Genomic DNA, 10,654 nt, shown 5'->3' on the forward strand with positions numbered 1-10,654 from the left:
CTGTAGTGGCCCCAGCAGGGTACTGCACATCCACCTCCTATTCAGTTAAATGGGAGGCGATTGTGCAGTAAGAAGCGCCGGCCACTACACCTTGACGGCCAAGCGCCGAGGTAAGGACTTCCATCTGCCGGTACAGATAACAGCTGATCGTCGGGGGTGCCGCGTCCGGGACCCCGGCCGATCATACATTGATGCCTTATTCAATGTGCAAGTAGTGGACAACCCCTTTAAGCCTTGTGTCTGAGGTACATTTTGGAGAATTTTATTACGTCTACATCTCACACACTTTCTAGCTCCCCGCAACACGTCATCCACAAGTTGCCATTTTAATAATTGATTTTGCTCAGGATATGCAGTACAGACCAAAAGTTTGGACACACCTCATTTAAAGATTTTTCTGTATTTTCATTACTATGAGAATTATACATTCACACTGAAGGCATCAAAACTATGAACTAACACATGTGGAATTATATACTTAACAAAAAAGTGTGAAACAACTGAAAATATGTCTTATATTCTAGGTTCTTCAAAGTAGCCACCTTTTGCTTTGATGACTGCTTTGCACACTCATGTGAGGAATGCCGGTTTCTTATGTATTAAAGCTGTCAAACAGTCGCAAATCATGAGCAATGAGTGACTGAAACATAACCCCCGAGCACGCTGAAGATACTCGGAAAACACACGAGCATGTTCGTAAACCTCGAGTAAAGCATGCTCACTCATCACTAGTGGTGACGGGTTTCTATTATACTTTTCATCTAATTGCTCTTCTCCTGACTTTGGCTTACAAATACTGATGTAAAATTCTGACCAAATACTAAACGTGTGCACGTGACGTTTTTTAGATGCCAATGTACCTGATGACTATTGCTAGAGGATGATGCTTCAGGACACGTCAGCATGTTTTGTCCTGAACCATCTTTTCTGGCGTCTTTTAGGCTATGTTCACACATCATGGTTTTTTGATGCGTGTTTTTTTTTTTCATGCAAATTTTCAGCTGCGTTTTACCGTACCAGCGAAGTCTATCAGATTCCACAAATCTCATGCACACATGTTTTTTTTTTTTTTCAGAATTGTGTGCGTTGCATGGTTTTTTGGAAGATAGAGCATGTCACTTCTTTCAGCGTTTTTTCACCCATTGGAAATAATGGGTGCTGAAAAAAGCGCAGAAAAAACGCAGGTGACCTTTTTTCTGGGTTTTTGATGTCAAAATAGAATGATTTTTATTTTCACTGAACTTTATGTACATGCATAAAAAAACGAAAGGACAGTGAAAAAAAAAAAAAAAAAAAAACGCTGAAAAAAACGCACAAAATAATAAGCAAAACTGCGAGAAAAATCCTGAACAAACCTTCCTTGAGAGATCAGGATTTTCTGCAGATTTGTGACACAAAAAAAAACATGATTTGTGAACACAGCCATAGACCATTTTTTTTACATTTTGATATAAACTATTGGTCTTTGAACCACTTTGCGTCTTCAGAAACGGGAAGCGGTTATGGGAGGTATTCCCATCTCCGATATCCTATCCCAATATGTAGTAGGAGTAATAATAATATTAGCAAATACCTCCAATTAGAAATGTAGTATAGTTCTGATTCGCTATGTCGCTTACCCCATGTGCAGGACATTGCAGTAGCTTAGGTATCCATAATTTATGCCCACTCATAGTGACACTTTGTTAGCTGTTAGTGGTCATAACTATGGATACCTAAGCTACTGCAATGCCCTGCACATGGGGAAAGCGACCTAGCAAATCAGAAGAACTATACTATATTTCTATTTGAAGATACTTGGTAATATTATTATTATTAATACACCTACTAGATATTTAAATAGGATCTTGGAGATAGGAATGCCCCTTTAAAAAGGCTCATATACTTGTTTGTTTAGTTCTTTCTTGAGCAGTCGCCTGTATCTGTCAGGATTCCAGTTGTCCTTCTACAGTTTGACCACTTGTGGCTGCTACAACCCCTTGCAAAAGTTATGGAATCACTGGGCTCGGATGATGTTCATTCCATTGTTTAATGTTGTTGAAAAGAAGCAGATCACAGACATGGTACAAAACTAAAGTCATTTCAAGTGGCAACTTTAGGGCTTTAAGAAACACTAAAAGAAGTTAAGATAAAAAATGTGGAACTCAATAAGGCTGAGTGCCCACTATGCGTTTTTCAAGCGTTTTTGCTGCGGAATTTCCGCAGCGAAAACGCTTAAAAAGGTAATACGTGCCCCATGGTCCCCAATGACAATCCGCATGCGCTGTGCACATGCTGCGGAAATTTCCGCTGCGGATTATCATTGCGAAAAAATACGCAGCATGTCCATTAATTTTGCATACACACAGCGTAATTGCTGCCATTGACTTACATTGGACCGCGTGACATCTGCATGAGCACATGTGCACAAGCGTATATCACACGGTTCAATATGTGGATGGTACCCTGGTCTGGAGGAGAGGGGACTCTCCTCCAGACCCGGGTACCATAGAAACTGTTAAAAAAAGAATTTAAAATAAAAAAATAAAGATTATACTTACTTTCCGGTGTCCTCCCGGTGTTTTCTCCCCTCCGCCTGGTCTGCTGTATGGGTCGCGTTGTTGTGAAGGACCTGCCATGACGTCATTGAGTCATGTGACCCGTCACATGACTTAATGACGTCACCGCAGGTCCTTCCCAACACCGCGAGCCGCCCAAGACACCGGACGGAGCAGCGAAAACACCGGGAGGACATCGGAAGGTAAGCATAATTTTTTTTATTTTTTACCATTCTTATTCTTTTTTACTTTTTTTTAACTAACTTGGTCACACTACTATAAATCCATGCTGGTTGCATGGATTTATATAGTGTGAACAAGTTGTCAAGCACTTTTCCAAGTGATGCTAAAATTGCTTGGAAAAACGCTTGATAACCCGCATGCAGAAATGCATGTGAAGAACGCTTGACCAACGCTTCTACCTGGCGGGAAAAACGCATGTAAAAACCGCATGCGTTTTTCCTGCCAGGGAGAAGTGGAAAAAAATATTCAGCATTTCTGCATCGTGGGCACATAGCCTAAGGGTAATTTTTTTCAGACCAAGCAGAGGGAAAAAATTATTGAATCACTCAATTCTGAGGAAAAAAGTATGGAATCATGAAAAACAAACACACAAAAGAACACTCCAATACATCACTAGTATTTTGTTGCACCACCTCTGGCTTCAATGCCAGCTTGCAGTCTCTGAGACATGGACCATATGAGTGACAAGCAGTACTCTTCATCAGTCTGGCTCCCACTTTCTCTGATTGCTGTTGCCAGATCAGCTTTGCAGGTTGAAGCCTTGTCATGGACCATTTTCTTCAACTTCCACCAAAGATTTTCAATTGGATTGAAATCTGGACTATTTGCAGGCCATGACATTGACCTTATGTGTCTTCTTTCAAGGAATGTTTTCACAGTTTTTGCTCTTTGGCGATTCCCGAGGACGCGCGGGTGGCGCTTATAAACTACCCTATAGCGACGCTTTTTAATCAGGTCGATATCACTCTCGGGGATCGCCTTATCTCGCAATCGGATAATCTCTCCGGCTATAGAGCCTACATCGAGACTATTTTAAACTATAGCGCATCTCCTCTGGCAATGAAATTTACTGCTGGATTGTTCTATAAAGACACTGCCGGCCACCATAATGATCGGCGCTCGGACGGCTCAAATGCCGGTTTTATCAAAAGAGACAGGGCAACGGCCCACTCTAAACCGGTTGATCTCTTGGGACCCATTTTTGGAGATATAGTTAATCAACCGAAGCTTATATTGAATGGACTAAGGTCAAGTTATCAAGAAGTAAGGATGCTTTCTGTCTCATGTCCGCAGAGGCCGACCCTTTCAAGGTGCAAATCTTACAGGCCACTCTCTACGTAAAGAGGGTGCAAGTCTCACCGGCTTTCCGTATAGGCCACAGCCAAGCACTACTAGCGGCCACAGCCAAATATGCACTTGATCGTGCTTGTTTAAAAGTTTATAGTATTACGGCTGGTACGCGCTTAAGCAACCATGAAAATATCTTCCTCTGTTCGCTGCCTAAAACCGTTATATTAGGTTTCGTCGATAATGAAGCATTTAGCGGCACACTTAATAAAAATCCCTTGCTGTTCCATCATTATAATGTGAACCATGCAGCACTGTACCTGGACGGCCAACAGATCCCTGCAAGGCCCTTTCAGTCTAATTTTAATGTCTATTTAGCAATTCGGGAGTATTTGGCCCTTGCGCACATATCTGGCAAGTACAAGTCTGATAGCGGGCTGTTAATAGACCGTGAAGAATTCATGGATGGGTTCACCTTGTTTGCATTTGATTTATCACCTGATCAAGAACCGGGAGGTCACTTCTCCCTCATTAAAACGGGTAACCTGCGTGCTGAAGTATGTTTTGCCCTACCAATGCCCCACACGGTTAGCATGATCGTATATTCGACCAGTACTGCCATCTTTGAAATAAACCATCAGAGAGAGATATTGTACGATTTTAACTGATGGATACTCTAGAACTCACAGCCCTGTTGAAGTCCGACCGCTATATACAACGCATATTTGCAGGTGTGCTGCCGTGTGACTTGCTGCCGTCAGAGAGAGTAATCAAGAGACCCGCCGCCTTTATTATCAACACGGATCACTTGGGGCGCCCCGGCCGCCACTGAATATTGATAGTGCTCTGCAATGATAAAAAGGCCATATTTTTCAATAGCCAAATAATATTTTATTTCCCCATGATTTTGTGACATTCTTTAATAGGACCTGTGCGACATATGCCTATCAAAATTGCCAGTTGCAAGATACATTTAGCAGTGTGTGCGGACATTTGTGGGTTTTTTTCTGTATCATTTTGCCTGGGGCCTGACCTATACCAAGATATTGAGCTTCTTCAATGCGAATTTAAATCAAAATGGGGAGATAGTGAGCTGGTTTCTGAAGGATAATCTATGCCCTGCACATTCAACCTATAGAGCAAGCTACCTTTATAAGTAACATTGTTTGACCCTTTGTAATAACAGCTAAAATTATTATATTTACAGATGCAATAATTAATTCTTTGATTGCTTTTAGCTGACCACACTTCTCCATCACTCTATCAGCTGCTAACACTGGACACTATCTGGTCAGGATGAGGCGGTGCTGGGTTAGTGGCCACCTTATCTGGTAGCCAGGGCACATAGCCAGTAATCACTCTAAGGTTTCGTTCACACATTGCGTATTTTTGCGTGCGCTTTTTCAAAATACGCAATGTGCCTTGTGTCTGCCAGCAAAGTGAATGGGAAATTCACTTTGCCGTTCAGACACTGCGTGATTTTACGCAGCGCGAAAGCGCAGCTGCGTAAAGAATTGACATGTCAATTCTTTACGCACCGCGGCCTGCGCTTTCTCACATATTGTGCCCATTATAAGCGATGGAATTACGCAGTGGTGTTCACACACTGCGTAATTCCAGCCCTTTTTTATGGAGGTGCAGGAGAAACTATGGATACTCACCTATCCGATGGATGGGAGAGGCGTCCGGTCCGGTCCCGCCACTTCCAGCATCTGCCAGTGAACCGAACAGCTGACTGTCAGCTGACCGGCTTGTAAATCAGCTGATCGGTCTAGTCAGTTGATCAGTATACCGACCGATTAGCTGATCGGTTCACCGGCAGATGCTGGAAGCGGCGGGATGATGCTTCAGTGTCTGTAGGTGCAGGAGATGAGGCTCCGCCCACCAGCTCCGGCCTGTAGCTCCAGCAGAGCGGCTGCTCCCAGCATGGCCCCTTCTCCCTGCCTCCCCCTGTGCTCTCTCTCCCCCTGCCTCCCCCTGTGCTCTCTCTCCCCCTGCCTCCCCCTGTGCTCTCTCTCCCCCTGCCTCCCCCTGTGTTCTCTCTCCCCCTGTGTTCTCTCTCCCCCTGTGTTCTCTCTCCCCCTGTGTTCTCTCTCCCCCTGTGTTCTCTCTCCCCCTGTGTTCTCTCTCCCCCTGTGTTCTCTCTCCCCCTGTGTTCTCTCTCCCCCTGTGCTCTCTCTCCCCCTGTGCTCTCTCTCCCCCTGTGCTCTCTCTCCCCCTGTGCTCTCTCTCCCCCTGTGCTCTCTCTCCCCCTGTGCTCTCTCTCCCCCTGTGCTCTCATGTAGAATCATCTGCAGAGAAGGTAAGTCCATGTGTAATGTGTGTTTATATATGTGAATGCATATGTGTGTACGTGTGTGTGTGTGCGCGCGCATATATGCAGTGGTGTACCGCCAATGGCGGCAGGCCACTCCACTGTTATGGGACCCGTGAGCCTCACCGCAGCAGGCCCTGCTTCTTCCCGTTAGCACCCGCACTGCCTGGCCGCTCGCCCGCACAAAATGATGGGATTGGAAACGTCTTCTGATGCTTGCTCCTCCATCATCATTGCTCACACTGACAGCCGGAGGGGGCCCAGTGCGAGCAATGATGATGGAGGAGGTAGCGTCAGAAGACTTTTCCATTCCCATCATTTTACTCGACGTATGACGTCATTACAGGGCACTCGCTGCTATGAGATGTCCGGCACTACACGCTGAGGAGACCGGAGCATCGTCTGGAACCAGGAGAGGTGAGTACTGGATCTATTTTTAAATCAGTGACCGGTGGCCATAATACAGTATGAGTGTATACTGCAGAAAAAACGCATGCGTAAAAAAACGCAGCAAAAAACGCAGTGTGTGAATGGAGGTGCTTTTTTGTACCTGCGTAAAAAAAACGCAGGTAAGGCTGCGTTTACACATTGTGTATTTTCGCGCGCTTTTTTGCTCGCGCTTTTTCAAAATACGCAATGTGCCTTGTGTGTGCCATCAAAGTGAACGGGAAATTCACTTTGCCGTTCAGACACTGTGATTTTACGCAGGCAAAAGCGCAGCTGTGTAAAGAATTGACATGTCAATTCTTTACGCAGCTGCGTCCCTCGCTTTCTCCTATTGTGCCCATTATAAGCGATGGAATTACGCAGCGGTGTTCACACACTGCGTAATTCCAGCGCTTTTTTACGGAGGTGCAGGAGAAACTATGGATACTCACCTAGCCGATGGATGGGAGAGCCGTCCGGTCCTGTCCCGCGCTTCCAGCATCTGCTGGTGAAGCAATCAGCTGTTAGTTAACCTGCTTGTAACCGGCTTCCGGTCAGCTGATTTACAAGCCGGTCACGTGACAGTCAGCTGATCGCTTCACAGCAGATGCTGGAATCCGCGGGACCGGAGCTGACGCCTCTCCCATCCATCGGATAGGTGAGTATCCATAGTTTATTTCTTTTAAAGCAGTGTATGTACTGCAGCCAGAAGCTGTCTGTACATACACTGCTAGGGGGACACTCACACACACGACACATAGACGCACAGTACACACAGGACACACAGACACATACATTACACATGTCACACTTCATTTCACACTGCGTTTTTTGCTGTGCTTTTTTACGCAGTGTGTGAATGGAGGTGCTTTTTTTTACCTGCGTAAAAAAAACGCAGGGAAATATGCAATGTGTGAACGCAGCCTAAAAACTGCAGGAAAATACACGCGCGTAAAAAAAAGCAGCAAATACGCAATGTGTGAACGCAGCCTAAAACAGTCGCTGGTCGTGCTGAAAATTATGCTGACCCTGCTTCATCCTAAATGTGTAGAGGTCAGTGGTCTGAGACACACTTGTAAAATGCCGATACTGCTATATATTATGAAATACTTTTTATTTATACATTATTCTGAACACTTGTAAAACCTATTTTATTAAGTCCAACATCTTATGTTATTGTAATGCTTTTGTATCATTCTGCAATTTGGGTGAAATGTGTTGTCTGATAAAAAATAGAATGTAGTAAAATCATTAAAACTTATAAAGTGTCTTTCATTTTTTCACAAAGTGTATAAAGTGCATACTTTTAATACTTGGGAGTAGCTATAAGTCGGCCATATATATAATATGCCTGACTAATTTCATTTGAATGTAAAATTGGAGAATCACACTACCATATAATATTGTGAATCACACCGCCGTAAAATATGGATCAACACATCAAATTTGATAGTGTCATACATAATATGCCACTATCAAATCAAATTTATTGTGCAGTACAACAACATGTTAATAATATTCGGGCAATTAATTGATAGTAACATCAAATCAATTAATCAAAAATAAATGATTTGATAATGCACCCTATCAATTTTAATTGATACACTAATATAACACTATCAATTGCATAGGGGTGGGGTCACACTCTGCAAAAAGGGGAGGGGTTAGACTGATACACTTTGATAGGGGCGGGGCACCTGTCAGATTGAGTTTGATGGATTATATGAATTCTCTACTACTCTCACTGCCTTTCTGGCGGCCGCAGGCGTCTTCCTGAAGCCGTGATCTACAGGGATATGGCAGCCCGAGCTGGCGCATGCGCAAACTGGGATCTCGGCAGCTATCTTCCTGAACCGTGGCCCTCAGGGAAATGTACTGAGGGAGGGACCCTGCTTCCTGTGATCCCGTTCCACCACCACCACCGCAACTCCCCGGTAAGCTACGTTCGCACCATAAGACGCACCCCCTCCCATTTCCTCCCAAATTTTGGGGGGAGAAAAAGTGCGTCTTGTGGTCAGAAAAATGCGGTAGTTTAAATACAAATTGTAGGATCTATAAGTCCAAAACATAATGTGGTAGGAGGCCGTATTAATGGTTTGCTCACATCAGCATATTATAAATCGCTCCGATGTTCTTCCTGAAAAGTTGGACGAGTGTAATGCATATGTCACTCCATATGTCATGTGCGTTTTTTTTTTTATATAGATGATAGATATTAGTTCGATAATAAATAGATATCCTGCAGATATGTAATTTCATAACCCCCCTACATATAATACACTTGAACCCTTTCATATGGCACTAAAGTGTGTTTAGGTTTATTTAACCTAATATATACTAAAAAAAAAAAAAAAAAATTAGGTGGGGTCCCCTATACTTTTGAAAGCCAGCAAAGGTAAAGCAGACATCTGTGAGTTGATATCAGGCTGGGAAGGTCCATGGTTATTGGGCCCTTCCCGGCCTCAAAATACCAAACCACAGCTGCCCCAGAAGTGGTGCATCACATTAGATGCGCCAATTCCGGGATTCCTAATTACTGACGTCTATCCTCTTCATCCTAGCACTTTGTGATGTAGTTGGAGCCCCAATTCCTGTCTGTCAGTCACTTAAAGGGGTTGTCCGGTCTAAATTGGTAAGTCTGCAGTCACTCTGTGTGATAGCAGACTTTTGAATCCCCCCCCAATACTGCAAGGATTCGTTGGTTTCTGAGCTGGGAACGGCGGTAATATATGCATTATGCATTCTCCCGGGAAAGAGCCCGATTAGTTGACACTGGTATTGAGCAAAGCCATGTCCACTGGACTGCCACGTCACTAGACAGGGTGCGGCCTCGCTCTATACTAGTGTATGGAGTGAGGCCTTGCCCACTAGTTGGGCTCCTCCCGGGAGTATGCATAAGTCATATATACCCTCTGGGTATGGCGAATCCTCTGCAGTGACTGCCGTCTTTTCATTTTAGACCGGAAAACCCATTTTAAGGTAATTTTAAAGTTTGAAAATGTATTGTTCTATTTTGTAGTTTTTAATCTTGTACACATTTAATATCTAAAAAACGTATTTTTCTTTTTTTGTGCAGATTGTAGAATGTCGGGCTGGTAACTCCCTATATTCTACAGAATTCAAGACCCATTGTGCCTGGTTTCTTCTTGGGATGTAGTGAATGTATAGAAATGTGTTATACACCTCCACTGTGCGCAGAATTATTAGGTAAGTGAGTATTTTAACCATATAATTTTTATGCAGATTTTCCACCTCTGCTATATAAACATGAATGCTGATTGGATGAAGCAGATCAGGTGATGTGTATTTGAGTACTGAGGGGTGTGTGGCCTAAGGAAACAACTCCCTTTATCAATTTGTGCAAAACTATTAGCGTGGTTTACTCAGGCATAATGGACTGTAAAAGATATTTACCTGACTCGCAAATGTCGCGAATTGTTAAAAATCTAACAGAGGACGCAGCTCTTGAAATTGCTAAGATATTGAGGCGTGATCGCAGAAACATCAAAAGTTTTGTTGCAAATAGTCAGTCATCAGGGTTGCAAAAAACGTGTTGAGAAGAAGGCCACACATTAACTTCCAAAGATATGAGGAGAATCAAATGTAAAGCGACGAGGAGGCATTATTCTCCAGTGCTGTCATATTCCAGAACTGCAGCCTCCTTGGAGGCCAGAAGTACAGGTGCTTAGAGACACGGCCAAGGTGAGGAGGCTGAGCCCAACCACCACTGAGCAAGACCCAAATACAAGGTGTTCAGAGACATGGCCGAGGTGAGGAGGCTGAGCCCAACCACCACTGAGCAAGACACAGAAGTACAAGGTGCTCAGAGAGACGGCCAAGGTGAGGAGGCTGAGCCCAACCACCACTGAGCAAGACCCAAATACAAGGTGTTCAGAGACACGGCCGAGGTGAGGAGGCTGAGCCTGACCACCACTGAGCAAGACACAGAAGTACAAGGTGCTCAGAGAGACGGCCAAGGTGAGGAGGCTGAGCCCAACCACCACTGAGCAAGACCCAAATACAAGGTGTTCAGAGACACGGCCGAGGTGAGGAGGCTGAGCCCGAC

This window comes from Phyllobates terribilis, unplaced genomic scaffold, assembly GCF_046119375.1.
Source record: "Phyllobates terribilis strain yellow unplaced genomic scaffold, ASM4611937v1 Scaffold_9__5_contigs__length_417890890, whole genome shotgun sequence".
In the NCBI taxonomy this organism is placed as follows: domain Eukaryota; kingdom Metazoa; phylum Chordata; class Amphibia; order Anura; family Dendrobatidae; genus Phyllobates; species Phyllobates terribilis.